This window comes from Astatotilapia calliptera, chromosome 18 (genome assembly GCF_964374335.1).
Source record: "Astatotilapia calliptera chromosome 18, fAstCal68.1, whole genome shotgun sequence".
Taxonomy (NCBI): Eukaryota; Metazoa; Chordata; class Actinopteri; order Cichliformes; family Cichlidae; genus Astatotilapia; species Astatotilapia calliptera.
Genome location: NC_137439.1, coordinates 17,144,463 through 17,160,570, shown reverse-complemented (window position 1 = coordinate 17,160,570; position 16,108 = coordinate 17,144,463). Strand labels below are relative to the sequence as shown.

At 40.1% G+C, this 16,108-nt stretch overlaps 1 long non-coding RNA gene across 1 annotated transcript; it reads left to right on the top strand.

Moving 5' to 3' along the window:
- Positions 1 to 11,957: 11,957 nt before the first annotated feature.
- On the top strand, positions 11,958 to 13,603 carry LOC145421931 (uncharacterized). The gene is made up of 2 exons (XR_013903308.1): positions 11,958 to 12,095; positions 12,181 to 13,603. It is a non-coding gene; the product is annotated as an uncharacterized LOC145421931 (long non-coding RNA).
- Positions 13,604 to 16,108: the final 2,505 nt, after the last annotated feature.

Sequence of the window (16,108 nt, the reverse complement as noted above, 5' to 3'; positions counted from 1 at the left end):
TTAGTTAAAAAATAGAAAAAAGTTACCAAGAGAACAAAAATACTATAATCAGTTAAATTAATTTGTTTAACCTCCATTTGGTGAGCTAAATAGCCTCATTACAGCAATTCTGCTCACATTGGGATAAATTAATGCTAATGCTGACATTGTTTTTCATTAAACTGTTAAACTTACTGCCTTTCCCCCCAACAAAATAGCCGTTTCTAACCAGCAATTTTGAGGACTGAATGCATCACTACTTGACTTGGACTAAATTGACATCTATCTATAAACAATGGCTGAAAAACGTCCAGTGAGTTCAAGTTTGAAGCAGGTTCTGGAAATCCTCCACTCTGCTTGCGTCATTCAAATTGGACAAGCTGAAGCAGCTTTGTCTGACAAACAGCAAGCAGGATTTTGACTGTTCAAGCTGGAGGGATTTATTCCATCAATTCTTTCATTAAATAACAGTCGCTCTAACAATAAAAAAGCAAAACGCCACATATAGCATCCTATAAACCTGTTTTCACTATATATAATGTGTGTCTTACACAATGTAAAGTAGGAAGGTGTATTTATATACAATATATATTTCTCTCTTATTATGAATAAATCTTCTCAACCACACATGCACACACACACAGAGCCTCTTCATTAGGTACACCATACTAGTGTCACGTTAAACACCTTCCTGCCATCACAGATTCAACAAAGTGCTGGAAAGATTCGCCAGAAAGTTTGGTCCATATAGACATGATAGCATCACAGAGTTACAGCAGACTCCTCAGTTGCACATCCATGATGTAATTTTCCCATTTCATTGCATCCCAAAGGTTTTCTGTTGGACTGAGATTTGGTGACTGTGGAGGCCATTTGAGTTCACTGAACTACTGTGGTCTTTAAGGGACGGACGTGGTTGGCAGCAAGCAAGAAAGTTTAAACGATGCTCATAAGGGGCCTAAAGTGAGTCATGAAAATATCCCCTACACCATTACATCATGACAGCAGCATGAACTGTTAACACAAGGCAGGATGGATCCATGCTGTCATGTTGTTTACACCAAATTCTGATCCTATCATCCGAATGTCGCAGAAGAAATCAAGACCTCATCAGACCAAGCAGCATTTTTATATACTTCTATTGTCTAATTTTGTTGAACTGTAGCCTCAGTTTAATGTTCTCAGCTGACATTAGTGGCATCTGGTGTGGTCTTCTGTGGCTGTAGCTCAACTGATTCAAGGTTCAGTATAGTGTGAGTGTCAATATAGGTCAATATAGTGTCAATATAGGGCACGCAGAGATGCTTTTCTGCATGCCTTGTGGTTATTTGAGTTGTCTCAACTGCTCTTTACTAGATATTTATTTATTTGTTATGTGATTCATGTGACTGGCTGATTAAATATTTGGGTTAACAAGCAGCTGAACAGGTATAACCAAGGAAGTGAGTGCATACTTAAATCTAGCATCACCCCAACACCCACCCTACTGCAAGGTAAAAAAGTGTGACTGATGCAAGGATTACATTTCTGTTTTATACCGACTGATTTTCATTATTGAATAATCTACTCATAAATTTACTGATTAATCAATGAGTTTATCAGTCTAAGGAGTAAATGAAAATGTAAAAGTTTTTTCTAACTGAAAGTATTTAGAGATGACATTCACAGTTTTTTCACAGCAATAAAGGACATTTTCAAAGTGTTTTTCTTTTGGATCAGTAGTAGTCCATCTTTACATGTTATAAGCTGGAGTATTTCTATATTTGTCTTTTTTGAAAAGAGACAAAACAGCAAACTGTGCCTGAGTGACATTTATATTGAATATAATATTAATTTAATTTGCTTTTAATACTCACAATTCATACTAAAGATATCAGCTCTCCTGAGCCTCTATTAATTATAACTAAATGTATTTATAACTGTCATTTTTCTAGTAATGGAATACTTCTGCACTGAATTTTTCCTCTCTTTCCTGAACGAAAGTATCTCATTGCTTTTTCCACCAGAGATCAGACAAAAGAATGAAAACTAGGTGATAAGAAGCTTCAAAAATTGTCAAGGAAGAGGCCCGAAGATGTGAAAAGCGTTCAAAGGAGCCCCACAGATCAGACACAATCATATGCAACAGAGCGGGTCAGAATTCTGCAGAACGGCAGTGAATTACAATGAGAAAATCAGCGAGGCAGACACACGAACCAGGAGGCCAAATACACTCGTTATCAAGTCAAGTCGAAAGGAATCAGCAGAGCATGCTGGGATGAGCCAATACAGCTGAAGGGAAATAAACTCTGTTGTGTCCAGTGAAATCCTGCAGGTGGAGTGGATCCTCCTTCCTATATGTGGCCTCCAAGCGTGAAGCTTGATCAGCTTCCCGCCATCTAACTGTAAAGCACGCTGATGTGCAATCACCATTCCTCCTCGTTATAGTCTGGCAATATCGAACGCGGCACAATCTAACTAACGTGTCTGTTTGATTAATGTGTCAATTAAAGACAAAGGGGAAAAGGTTAGGGAGTAGATGCCATGAGTGGGTATTATTATTGTGACTGTCTTCTATTTGATTATGTTGGAAGGGAACTCAGAAAGTTCTTCTCATAGCTCAAGCACCCCCCGGGCTGCTGGAATGAAAGAAGAACAAACAGCACATAGAGAGGGAATAAATATTAGAAAATTGGGGGATAAGCAAGAGCTGTGAGATAGTCTTATCTACATTTATGAGCTTAAATGATCAGGCTCTGTTTCTGGGCTCAGTCAGTCATTTTTTTATGGCTATTTTAGGGTTTTTCTGCAGAGAGCCAACTGTTGTGGATGCTGGGAGAATACAGGTGTTTCAGATTTGAGTGACAGGTGGTGATCTATGCAGATGAATGCGACTAGAGTGAGCCACTCCATGAAAACAGGATTTCTTATTACAGCATGCTGGAATACAAACAGAGCCACTTTAAAGCACTTATCAATGAAACTCCACCCATCCAGTTTCTAAGCCACTTGCACACATGTATGAGTTAAAGACATGTTTTAAAAAAGGACAAACTTGCTTTTACACTTTATTTTAGCACGGCGTATTTCACCACTTTCTGAAATGTTTATTTTAGTGAAGAATTCGATGAGCACGTTGATGTCACATTCACGTCCAGTTTAATAAGAAGCTTCAGGAGGAGGCCAGATCATGTTTGGACAGAAGTAGGTTGGCTGTTTCTCCTTGCTTTCAGTTTCTATTGCTAAACCACGCTAATAGGGTGCTGTGTGTAGCATCATACAGTGCACACATGAAAATCACAAAAATTTTATCTTCCGATTGCTGTATAAAAAGGAAAGTGCCCTTTTTCCTGACACAACTACATTCAGTACAACTTCAAAGCATCAGAAAACATTGAATATCCAGCCCTTTATTTTACACTTCTCCATAAAAGTGGACAACCACAAAACATTCAATCAATCTCAGCCTTGACCTGAAGCTATGATTTCTAAGCTCTACCTCTAAAACTATTTACTAAAACATAGGTGGCTCCGGGCTGCATGTTTTAACTTGCAATATGTGCTTCACAGCTCGCAGCCCAGGAATGCAGGGCTTTTCTACTTGCTTGGGGTGGTGCTGTCGGTCTCAGCGTCAGTCTATCATTATGCCAGGTTTGAAACACACACACACACACATATGCATGCAGGCACAGGAGCACATAAACACGTGTACGTACTGCGCTGTCCACTTCCTCCAGCACGATTCAGCCTATTTTTGAGCACCAAATTGTTACAACATTATATTCAGTGGGATGATGGAAATCAACATTCAAAAAGCTCTGCAAAGTTTTTTGAGCTGATATAAATTATGGATGACTACGGATGCTGTGTCAACATTCATTTATTGTAGTTTCAGATCGCACTATTGAAATGTTATCTGTGCAACACACACACACGTACACACACGCACGCATGCTCAAAGATGCATTAGGATGATGATCACACCTGTACTCTGTATCTCAGTAGCACCAATGATCAGTGAGACTAAGAGATGAAAAGGAGGAGAACGGGAGAGGATTCTTGTTGCGGTACAGAAAGTGATTCCAATCAATTTGAAGAGAGAAACGCTGCTCTGCTGAAAATGTAGACTATTACGTCCTTGCCTCAAATGACAGCTGATCCTACTTAGAAGCTCAGAAAAAAGGAAAAATAAATCTGACTTCTCCGTAGCTCATGAGAAGGAGCTAAACCGCAGACCAAAACCGTTTTCCACACATCAAACAAAAACCGTGGACGGTGATGAAATGTTTACACTGTGAGTGTGTAGATCTGATGTGTGCTTCTACATAATTTGTGAGCCTGGGTTTGCAGTGACTTGATCATTTTGACAGACTCTGGATGTTGCTGTAGGTATCAGGTTGACAGGCCAGCAGTGTGTCTCCTTCCCAGGCAGATAATCCACCTTACAGGTCACTGTCCCCGGATATCTCAGGGGGCAGTCTGTGGCATCATGAGGTGAGAGAACTAGCATTTTTCTTACCTTATTCAGTATTGCATTAATAACAGTTTCAACAGCTTATAAAATAAATCTGTTCTATTATATTGTGGGGCAATCGTGGCTCAAGAGTTGGCAGTTCGTCTTCTAGTCAGAAGGTTGCCGGTTCGAGCCCTGGCTCCGACAGTCTCGGTCGTTGTGTCCTTGGGCAAGGCACTTCACCCGTTGCCTACTGGTGGTGGTCAGAGGGCCCAGTGGCACCAGTGTCGGACAGCCTCACCTCTGTCAGTGCCCCCCATGGCAGCTGTGGCCACAATGTAGCTTGCCATCACCAATGGGTGGATGACTGAATGTAGTGTAAAGCCCTTTGGGGTCCATAGGGACTAAGTAAAGTGCTATACAAATACAGGCCATTTATATTAATCATAATTACGTGTGAATAACCTCATTGCCGAAAAATAACCAAACAGAGTTTCAAATGGTCTTTTTAAAATAAAGCTCATAATGCTAACTGTTATATTAATTATGCCCCAGCCCTTGCGTGACTGGGATGTTTGCAGTCATTTTCACATTGATGGCCTGCAACCTACCACTCGTGGAATATACATATTTACCCTGTGTGAATGTTGGTTGCCAAATGGTCGTCAACTGATCTAGGCTAGTGCTTAAACAAGTTTGTATACAGAGCTACAATGCTAACAAAACAGCTTTGTACAAACAGTAAGGTATGACTATTAGTAGTATATTTAACTTAGTGGAGTAGATCAGCTAGGTTTGTGCATAGATTTATGTTAACTTGGTATTTCAATCACTATACTGAGACAGAGACGGTTAAAAAAATGGTAGCGATGCTCCTTACTCGTTTTGGAATCTTCATTTAAGCTTCAGCATTAGTGTCTTGCCCACCATGTTGTGTTTTTTTGAGACAGAAGCCCCCAAAAATCAACATGGTATTAGGATGAAAAGGTGGAATGCTAATTAACCAGCTAATGCTAGTTTGGTTGGCAATCTGTCTCAAACTCTATGCAACGCAAATACAGACATGTCAGCTCTTTATGCTGTGTCCCATTTGAAGTGGAAAGTTGGAAATCAGGAATTCTCAGACAGAAAGCCGCTCTCAAGTTTAATCTCCAACCCAGAAAGTTGGAGCTCCACCAACTCTGATTCGCCAACTGGGATGGCAGCAGCGAACATGAGTAAAACTGCTTAACCATGGTTTGATATTTCTGACTATGTCATAGTAAGTAAATAAGTCATAAACAGAGCACTGACCTGGCTAAGCTAAGCACCAAATAATGGTTATTAACATTGGCTCTGCCTTGCTCCACCAAAACTGAAGCACATGCGTCTACTTCACAGGAAGGCACCAGATATATCAGCAGACAATGAAGAGGTCCAGTATATTGACTCAAAGTTGGGGATAAGGACTAGCAGACACCAATCAAAAGATTCTGCCCATGCAGGTTAACTCTCCACAGAGGTAAAAATTATATTTTGCAACAGGCTAAAAGTGGGGTGTGGGTTATATAGCTTCAAAAATACAGAATGAACAATGTTTTATTGATGCTTGCAGGAAGCATTATTTACAGGTGTACCAGCAGCACAGTTGTAGTGACGCAGTGTCATTTAAATGTAAGCACCAAAGTAGCCTATCTAGCTAGTGTTTCCCCTGGAACACTTTAGTTTAAGTAAAGTAACGTAACCGTGTAACTCGCCAGGAGATGCACAATGCTGTTGCATAACAAGACAGAAAAATAGTTTCTACTTGGGATGTTATAACTTGGGTTTGGATTTTTAACCAGCTGCTTAAAGTCTTGTTTTTCCACTGTGGAACAACATCAGTAATTTCCATCCACTGTTTGCTCTTCCTGTCATATGGAGTGCAGCTAGGGAGTGCTCCAGCAAGGCTTGGTAGAGTCATTTGTTGACATTTGGGTCACACATCACCAGTTGCTAATATCTCCTCCATCGTAGCCTTCGACAGGAAGAGTTTTCTTGTAGCAAAGTACTGCCGTATCTTATTGGAGGTTGTGGAAGTTGCACCTTTTAAGGTGCTAAATTGTCATCTTAGGCTGATGTGCTGCTTTCACTCCCTGAGTTGCCCAGACTTGTTTCATTTTTTTCTTGTACTAGGGAACATAAACACATGATGTTATTACAGCAATGATAATGATACTTAAAAATGTATACAGGTATTATTGTGGATATGATGTTACACAGCTGTAGCCTTAAGCACGCTTTTTTTAATGCAGTAACTTCAGGCATTTTAACATCGGATTGTATTGAGACAAATTTTCTTTTTTGGAGCCAGCCTCAAGTGGCCACCAGAGGAACTGCACTTTTTGCTGCTGCTTTAGCTTAATTTGCTCCTTGAGAGTTACACTGCAGACATTTTTCTGTACTTGCTGCTATCGTGCTTGGCAGACACAGAAATACATGGCGAAATATATACTGAATGAAATGCCATGTCTCTACCAGAACAACAATAATACATTTTTACTCAGCCTTGTGTGCAGAACGTATATTTTAAAACTGATTTCTAGCTTAACCATTGTATCACATCCTGTAACGTGAGCTAGGAAGTCAGTGAAGGCTATTGTTAGATGTGGTGTGTCATGTCTGTCCCGTTTGTAGCAACTGAAAATAAAATAAATATATAATTATAATAAAGGTCAATCAAATGGACCAATATGGCAAGGCCATGATGATCCACTTGGTAAAATAAATCCGCTTGGCATCTTTCTTGGCCTTAAGACAACAATTCTGATGGCTAAAGATCCAAACGGGACACAAAAAATAAAATAAAATACAATAAATAAATAAATAAATATGTTTTTGCAGTGTGCAACACAGCAGATCAACATTTCTGACAGCAGCACAGCAGCAGACTGAGAGGAAGAGTATTGACTCACTGAATTTCTTCGAATTCATTAAGCTTGTTTATTTCTTTTTAATTTTGATCCAGCTCGCTGTAGTTTGATTGAATTATCTGGTTAGAAAATGATTCATACAGCAGATTAGCCATTCAACCCTGTGTGGTGTTCTCAGTCTTTATTAAAAGAAAAATTAATAAATTTACTTGTAAAAAAAAACACCAATATATTTACTGAGAACACTGAAAGAAACTGATTGTATATTCCCTACACAGTCAGGTTCACTGGACCTGAGAGTAAAATGCAATAATAAGAAATAAGTGTGGAAATGATTGTACATGAAAACAATAAAATGTGGCAAAAATAAAATAGTCCTCCCAGCTCCTCTGTGCACCACGTACACACAGATGCTCATGGCAGTTCATGTATACATGAACACCAACCTTTGTGTACTGATATTGTTTCTACCTTTTAATGAATTCCCGCTCACACCACAGTCTGCAGGCTTTTATTTATTAACAGTTTCTCTTGGATTACATTTCATTTGTTGCTTACTTTTGTTTCCATGTGCTGTTTGGTTGAGTTTAGGGGGCAACAATCGGTGAGATTTAGGCATCAAACCTGCTTGGTTAATTACAGGCCTTCAGCTATTTGGTAATAGTTGTGATCAAACTGCAGGAATCTTTAAAAAACTTAAAGCTGCCTTTTCTTGGTTGCCAGTGTGACGCGTCCCCCTCAGGGAAGTTTCAAAAACATACATCGTGCAGGCAGAAAACATTCTTCCAATTGCAGTGCATTAGTTTGAAAGTGATGCTGACTGTAATGAAAAAAACATTTCAGGCTGACACTCGACATAACATTGCACTGAGAACCTGCCTGCTATTCCTGCACACCTTACACTCTGTAGTGTGTTAAACTACACACACACACACACACACACACACACACACACACACACACACACACACACACACACACACAGTAAAGGTTGTAACATCGTACATATCAAGCACAGAAAACCAGTCGGCTGTTGCATTTTCCTGCATACCTTCCCCTTTATAGTGTCTGTGTGTGACTTGTATAAAATGGATTGCAGGATGGGTTTTTTGTGTGTGCATGTAGTCAAAACATCTGAATCATCATTTCCTCACACTGTGCTGTCAAATTATGACGATAACAAATAAAGAGCTTCGAGTGCATGTATCTTATCCCAATCATCTGTTTGATAAAAAAAAAATTCTGGCCAGAGGACCTTAGAAAGTATTTTACAGGAGAGAAAAGCCTTGGAAGATGAAGATGAATAGAAAGTATGGAGTGCATGAATCTTTCAGGTCTGTGGGGTTCAAAGCAAGAAGCAGGCATGGGGCTAAAAACTCAAAATAAACATATAAATCTAAATCTTTATAACAGCTGAACAACTCTTTTATTTATAAATATTTTCTAGTGGAGATTAATGTTAAATATTACCCAGGATTCATAGTGTTTGTAGCCAAGATAAAGTCAGCACTAATTTCATATTTGTTCTACATTTTATAAAAGTTTGTTTTATTGTTTTGGATTTTTTGTAATTTTGGGGTAGGTAACAAAAACACAAAACACAGGAGTTATTTCAAAATTGTGTGGCATAGCAACTATTACATCAGATACTTATACCGGGACGATGTCTGAGTACAGTATAAATAATACATAATGTGCAGTTCAACATATAGACCACCACCTGGTTAGTCCACCACTACAGTATGTGCAAGTGCTTTAACTTATTTAAAATATTTTTAATGCTAAAACAGAATTATTGTTGTTATTAATGTTATCCAGTTTTACAAAAAAGCTGAAAAAAGCAGATTATTATTTTTTCATTCTGTAAGATGCTAAACATATTTACTTGCTTTGCTGAAGAGTGTTTGCATGTTATAGCTGATTAATTTCGGACTCTCTTTGAAGTCCAGTGTGCCTCAAATTTAAACAAGTTTTTGACAGATTGCGAAAATATTTGTGTTTTCTTGTTTTTACGACAGGTGGTGGAATCAGTGTGTTCAGCCGTGTATGTTTCTGCATATTTATCAGTCTATCCCACAGTCTATTTAAAGTTTTCACATTATTTAAAAAATATGAAATATCAAGGAAATATCACCCACCAACTTAATTAGTCCTTCATCGACTCTTTTTTGAGATGCTCTTAGCTAACATGTGTTGGGCCTATTTATTGCTTAGTATGTACATATATGTAATATGTGGAATATTTCCCCCCCCCCCCCCCTTTTTTTTTTTATAAAAGCCAATTCCTAAGTTAATTTTAAATGCATTTGTTAATATAATACATTCAAACTGCATGAACCATAACCTTAAAAACGAACAAGCACAGTATCAATTAACACTGTGACTAATATGACTTTAAAACTGGTTTTAATTTGATTAAAATTATATTTTTCACAGTTACAGGAACAAACTGACTTAAAAGCAGAACAACTGAGATCAATGCAAGCTTTAAATGTTTTTATGTCAACAGGATTTAAAAGCAAGGGCATTGGTAAGTTAATCTCAGGTAAGTGGTCTTTCTGAGCGTGCACCAACTCAGGGGAAGGGGGCAGAAGGAAGTGCCAGAGAGGAGTTGGCAGGTTGGTGTTGAAGCTGCCACAACCAGTGAAACTTTGACTTTTTTTTCCCTTTGTGATGTACAGGTGGGGGAGGCACGTGAAGTTTCTAGGTAAGTCATAATGAGAGGTGGCTAGCTTTGGGTTTGCAGGTATATCCTTGCTTTTTGGGTGAACAGTAAGTGAGACTTTCAGATTGCAAGTTACTTGAGTCCAGTCAAGACACACACAGGGAGGAAACTAGGATTAAAGACTAGAGAACAGGGTCAGGTATAAACAAAAAAAAACCCTAAACCCACCTATAGGCTGATTACCACCATAAAGGTGATGACAATCGGGCAAAGTGTGGTTTCAGTTAGCCTTTTATTCCCAGGAGATAATGAGTTAATGGAAGAAAGGTGTGCTGGCTGGACTAAAGGCAGAAATGCTCCACCCAAGGGGGCAAGGCACCAAGGCCTGCCCAACTCCACCTGAGAGCAGAGAGAGGGAGAGACAAGGGGAAGCAAAAGGAGCAGGCCTGCCGGGACCATGCCAATAGTACTATTCTGCTTTTAGGTGCCCTTGTAGGGAAAATGTAAAAAATTGCCTGAATGAACAGACTGTGTGCCACTTTCAGCTGCTCCCTTATTTACAAGAGGTCACCACAGAAGGTAGCTCCACAAATTTGTTTCTTTTAGATGCCCTTCATAATGCAAGCCCCAAGGACTTTGTGCCTCCTCCTAGTCTCAGACTGTGCAAATCACTATGGAGAAGCATGCCATCACCCTAAGCCTAAGATTTTTCCATCTTATACTCTGCGTAATTCACAATGTGGGCATATTTAGAATTGCACTTTTTCTTTATATCACCTTGTGTGTTTTATTAGTTAAGTGGTTTTTTTTTTCATCTTCATGCTTCGCTTTTTGTAAATTCATTATCCTGCAAGTTTCTTATTTTGAATAAATAAAGGCTTTTATTTTGTAAGGAAAGCAGCAGAGTGGTTTGCGAGTGCTGAACTCTTAACCTCTGCCTTTGGGCTCTCATAGAGGAACTTCCTGTTGTTTTCTTAGTTACACGCACTGAAAACACAGAACGGTTTGGAAAATCCTCCTTTTACTTGCAGCCCTGGGCTATGTTTATAAAATAAAAGATAGCTGCAGGCAGCGTATAGATCCTTTAAAGATGGCCACCTAAATGTATTCTCTTTAAAACGAAAGATTAAGTGGGCATCATTTGTTGAAGTTAATGACTGTTTGCACTTCCATAATGCATGAGTATACACGGCTGCCTTAAAAATTAGTAACTTTAATAGCGCGTGTATTCCTGTCTGAGGAAATACAGTCAGTGTGGGAGATTTATACTTTGGCAAATTCCTCTTTAGCAGCTCATTTTCAGTTTAAACTTCCTCTATTTGTGCAGGTATATTTCCCAGAAGCGAGAGCTTCCGAGTCCACCAAGCAAATGCGTCTCGGGAGATTGAGTGACATCCTCTGCTTTTAAGAGGATTTTATTTTGTGAAGGCAGGGAGATGGACCATGGCGCTAATCTATTCTGACACTGCCATGCTGGTGGATCTGCTATTCATTCAGGCAAAGCAAACAGGGGAGGGAAAGGCGGATCCTTTTGCTTACTTTGCTCTCATTGTTAAAACCCTCCACTCCTTCAGGTGTCCACAGTAATTGCCCCTAAACTTTGTGCTTTTAGATGGATATCATCGCATTTGCCCCATTAGTTATAGGGACTAAGACAATTTTTAAATACCAGCATATTGTGTTAAGTCCAGACTGAACTTCCCTGCTGATAAAATGCTCAAGGCTGTGGGGCTTAAAGAGGGCTTAAAGAGGTAAATTTAAATTCCTGTGACTCTGTGTTGGTGGGCATTGACGTGATCTTTGATTCTCTAAACCAGCATGAGGGCTAAAAATCTTTCACATCATCTCTCTGGGGGGATTTCTCTCTCTTTTTTTCAACACAGGCTGAAACAGGCTCTGAATCTTAAATATCAGAGCTCAGATTCAACTGCAAACATCCTGATATGGAATTTTGATAAGTTATAGCTAAACACCATCACATCAAGGAAACCCTCCCCCCCACTCTCTCTCTCTCTGCAGTATGTCAGAAACAAGTTTGCAAGCAGCATCTTTGATGAGAAATGATTGCGTCGGGCTTTTCATTGCCACTCCTACAACAAGAAAATGTTTTGAGCAAGTGCTGCACATGGTGAGTCACGTCTTCTTCAGAAGCTTCTTCTTTGCATTTTTTTAACACACTGAACCTTTTCATTCCTGTTTTTTCCCTCACTCAGACTCCTCTGTGACGATGATTACTGTTGCGCCGCGATGACAGGAATCCCACCTGACATGGCTAGGCTTGCAAGCTTCCATTTGTTGGCGATCCGCTGCAGTGTATGACGGCAGCTACAGGTGCCTCTCTGTGGCTTGAATACAGGGGAGGCTGAGTTTTAATCATCCTCGCACACAGAGCCAGAAGGACAAATAACCGCGAGGGCCCCGATGAACAGGAAGGATGGGTTTTTATTAAGAAACATTTCTGACTGGGACTTCAGTGGAAAATGTGAATCCTCTCCTGGAAAGCTTCAGAAGTGCCCTGGTTATTATGTATCCCTCTAAACCCAAGCTTTAGGATTAGTCCACTCCCATAAAAGCTAACATTTCGAATTTTAAATATAACTGCTGAGCACTTCGTGGATGATATATGCCTTTATTTAAATCTGCCTTTAGTGCTTTTTTTGGGTGGTACATAAAAGAGACAATCCCTGAGATTGTAATTGCTGTTATGATGTATTATCTTCCACATTAGCTTCCATGACAAGCGTCGCAACAATCCTATAATTTTACGTTCAAGCCCTGGGATTTTCCAGTTCCTCCGTCGCATCTTTAGAAGTGCAAGTCATAGTGTGCGGATCTGGTTAGTTTTTTCTAGCAGGGTGGTGACTGAGTCCTCTAACTTGTCCCGACAACTCAGCAGGTTGGGTACTTCTCAATAGAAACACCTCAGCAGCGTCACGTCTGCTACCTGCACCTGCCACAGGCAAGTGCTTCTGCCTTACAAAGGCATAACTTAATGCCGAAGCAGGTCCCAGCCTGCATCCGCCCCCCTCTGCATCCTCTTACTCAGTCCTGTCTTGTTGTTCTCACCGCCTCATTGTCAGACCACAAGGAAGGCAGAAAAAAGTGGCTACTTGACCCTCTTCAGTCGCTGTCTTTGCCGTGACTTTCACATGCGAGCTTATTTTTTGCTTGTTTCCTGCATTAGGAAGCCAGGTTTTAAAATCCTCCTTTCAGTTGATGTTATAGCTCCCCGACAGCTCAAAACAAGTATTAGTATATACACTTTATTTCTTCCAGGCCCTCTGTGCGCGCTGATCAGTGAAGTATAGCTATGTTTTCATTAAGGGCTCTTTCGGTATCTTTCCACTGCTGTTTCTGGACTGAAATGTCAGATTTCCACAGCTCAGACCACTGTAAAATGAAAGCACTTGGGCAACACTGAATCAGTGAAACAAAAGTCAAAACACGATCCCACTGCGCTCATGATAACTCCCTCATGCATGCCCAAACAGATATTATTTTGAATTCCTTCTCCTTTATCTCTGTCTTCCCCCACATCTGCTGCCAATTACATCATCAGAATGCTTCAGTTCCTGTTTCCTCCTTCCTCCTGAATGGCTGATCGCCCCTCAGCGACGGCCGAACAGACCCATGAAGTCCTAAATTTAGAAGGTGCACGTACCAGTGGGGATGAACAGACGTTATTAATGTTGGGGGGGAGGACACAGCGTAGGATCGTTATTTGGTTTCGGAGGGGTGGAATAAAATTTCTAATCAGAAACTATTTTAGGTGCAGGAGTAGAGGAGTGGTACCACAGGAACACCTTACCGTTATATAAAAGATAATAGGGGTGTATAATATGCTCATGTTTTTGTTGATGCTTTGTTAGAGAATTAAGTTCACAGATTTCATTAATAAATCTTTTTTAGCTTATTACAAACCTATCACCTTTAATATGCAACACCCTACAGATATGAATATTATAACTCGATCTATTAATTTTAAAGCAGACAGCAAATGTTGGACATTTTTACTTGATAAATAAGGTAATGAAATCACGATGAAAATTGCTGGTGCTTTTCCTACTTATTGACGTCACAAGTAATTGTTTTAACACAACTTTGGAAGAATACAAAAACAACAAACCACAAGAAGATTAAACAGAGCTTCCACTGCAGACAGATATATGATATAAAGGCCACACTAAGTATGGAAAAATAAAAAAATAATTACAAAACCTCTGAAATATTCTAGTGTAAATATCGAAACCTACTTTTTTGTTCTCTCACAAACCTGTAAAAGAAGATGGGCTCGTTATTAGTTTTTCTTATGATGTTTTTAATGATATAATTATACGATGTATAATTTACGGTTGTTTTCTGTCAACAGGGAGGCCTGAATAATTAGCAGCCATGGCAACGTGGCTGGTATTGTTTCCAGCTTGTGAATATATATGTGTGTGTGTGTGTGTCATGATGATGTTTTGTAGTGGGAACAACCACAAAAGGTGGTTTTTAGTACCTTGGCAGGTGTTTGTCTACGACAGATTTTAAACAACACAGCGTCAAAGATGTGCAGGACACAGACACAAAACAGGTCGTTAGCTGAGCTGCAGATGAACGCTGAGTGTGAATACATGTGTGGTTTGACTCACGACTGCTGATGTCATGAAGTACTGGTGATTACTGAGCGGTCACGGTTTAGAACATCAGAACAAGGGGACTGGCGTGCTGTTAAAGGGCCATCCTGAGTTGATTTCTGGTATTTTATTGGTTTTCTTTTTTGTAGATGTGGTTGACACAAATTCTTGTTCCCACTTATATTATCTGAATAAGTCTCGTAAGCCGAGGTGGCTGCTTTTGTGCATGAAAATTACAGCTATTTTATTAATTTGACTAAAACAATATAGAACAGCGAGCTCAAGCTAACTCCCGCTTGGATTTTACCGTGTTATAAGGTGTTCCTATTATTTTGCCCCTATAGTCTGCTGCACTCAAATTCTTGACTGAACAATGTCATAATGCTCGACCCAGTTGCAGAATGAATGTGCACATTGAAAATTTCCCTCTCGCAGCGGATGTTTTCTGAACTCAGTCAATTATTGTATTTTTTATTACTATTTTTTTTTACTCCAGACTCTACTTTGAGTGATGGATGGGCATGTGGGTCAATAAGATGACCACATAAAAAATGGCTGCTCTTTTCTTACTGTGCTTCATAGAAAAAAAGTAATTTGTCACTGGTTTTTCCCTGTCTTGGCTTCAAATTACTCTCACTCCTCCGCGACGCCAAACACCTCTGGGAGAGCTGAGAAAAAGAGGACAGCTACACCTGCGGCTGCTGAACAAGTGTATCACTGTCTGGGTGCTCTGTCCTGGCTTGTCAGGCCTCCTCACCTGGAATGTGCCGATGAGACAATCAGGTGCAACAGGCGCGTGGCGGCTTGCTGCAGGGAGAGATAACCTGCTCTAAGACGCTGAGCAAAGAGTGGCAAGGACTTTCCGCCACCACCACCTTCGCTGCCGCCGCCACCCCCCCAAAGTCGACAACTCTCTAACGCCCCGAGACACGCCAGTGCGGAAAGAGAGCCATGCGACACATCGAAGAGCACGGTGGCTGATTTCTAAACAGCTCTTCTCCAGGAGTAACGTCTGCAGATTCATCATCGTGTAGGCTTGTTTGACTATCCCAGCATGACTCACTCAAAGGGTGGAGTGCTGTGAGATTTTGCTTAGCCTGAGGGGGAGAAAATTTCATTTCTATCAAGAAAAGGTCATGAGCAATGTCCTAGCTTCACAGGAAATGCATCAACACACATAATTGGATAACCTATCAGCTTTGAGGGCACTGTGATTGAAATGACACTATTTGCCAGCGATATTTGGTCAGCTGGATTGGAAGTGAATGACAAATGCTGAATGCCCGCACAGCACCAACTGTTGCTGTAACATTAATATTTATTTTAGCGTGCGGTTGCCAAATATCTGGTGTTTAAATATACTGTCACAAGAGTTGCCGAGCCAGTATTAGATTATATTTGTGCATACAATCTAATTATCTAATAAACTCTACTGCTATGCTGTTATTTCCTTTGGCTGGCTCACGCTAAGATCGCTAAGATAAGTGATACAAATAACCACATGACCCCCAAACCGTATCAG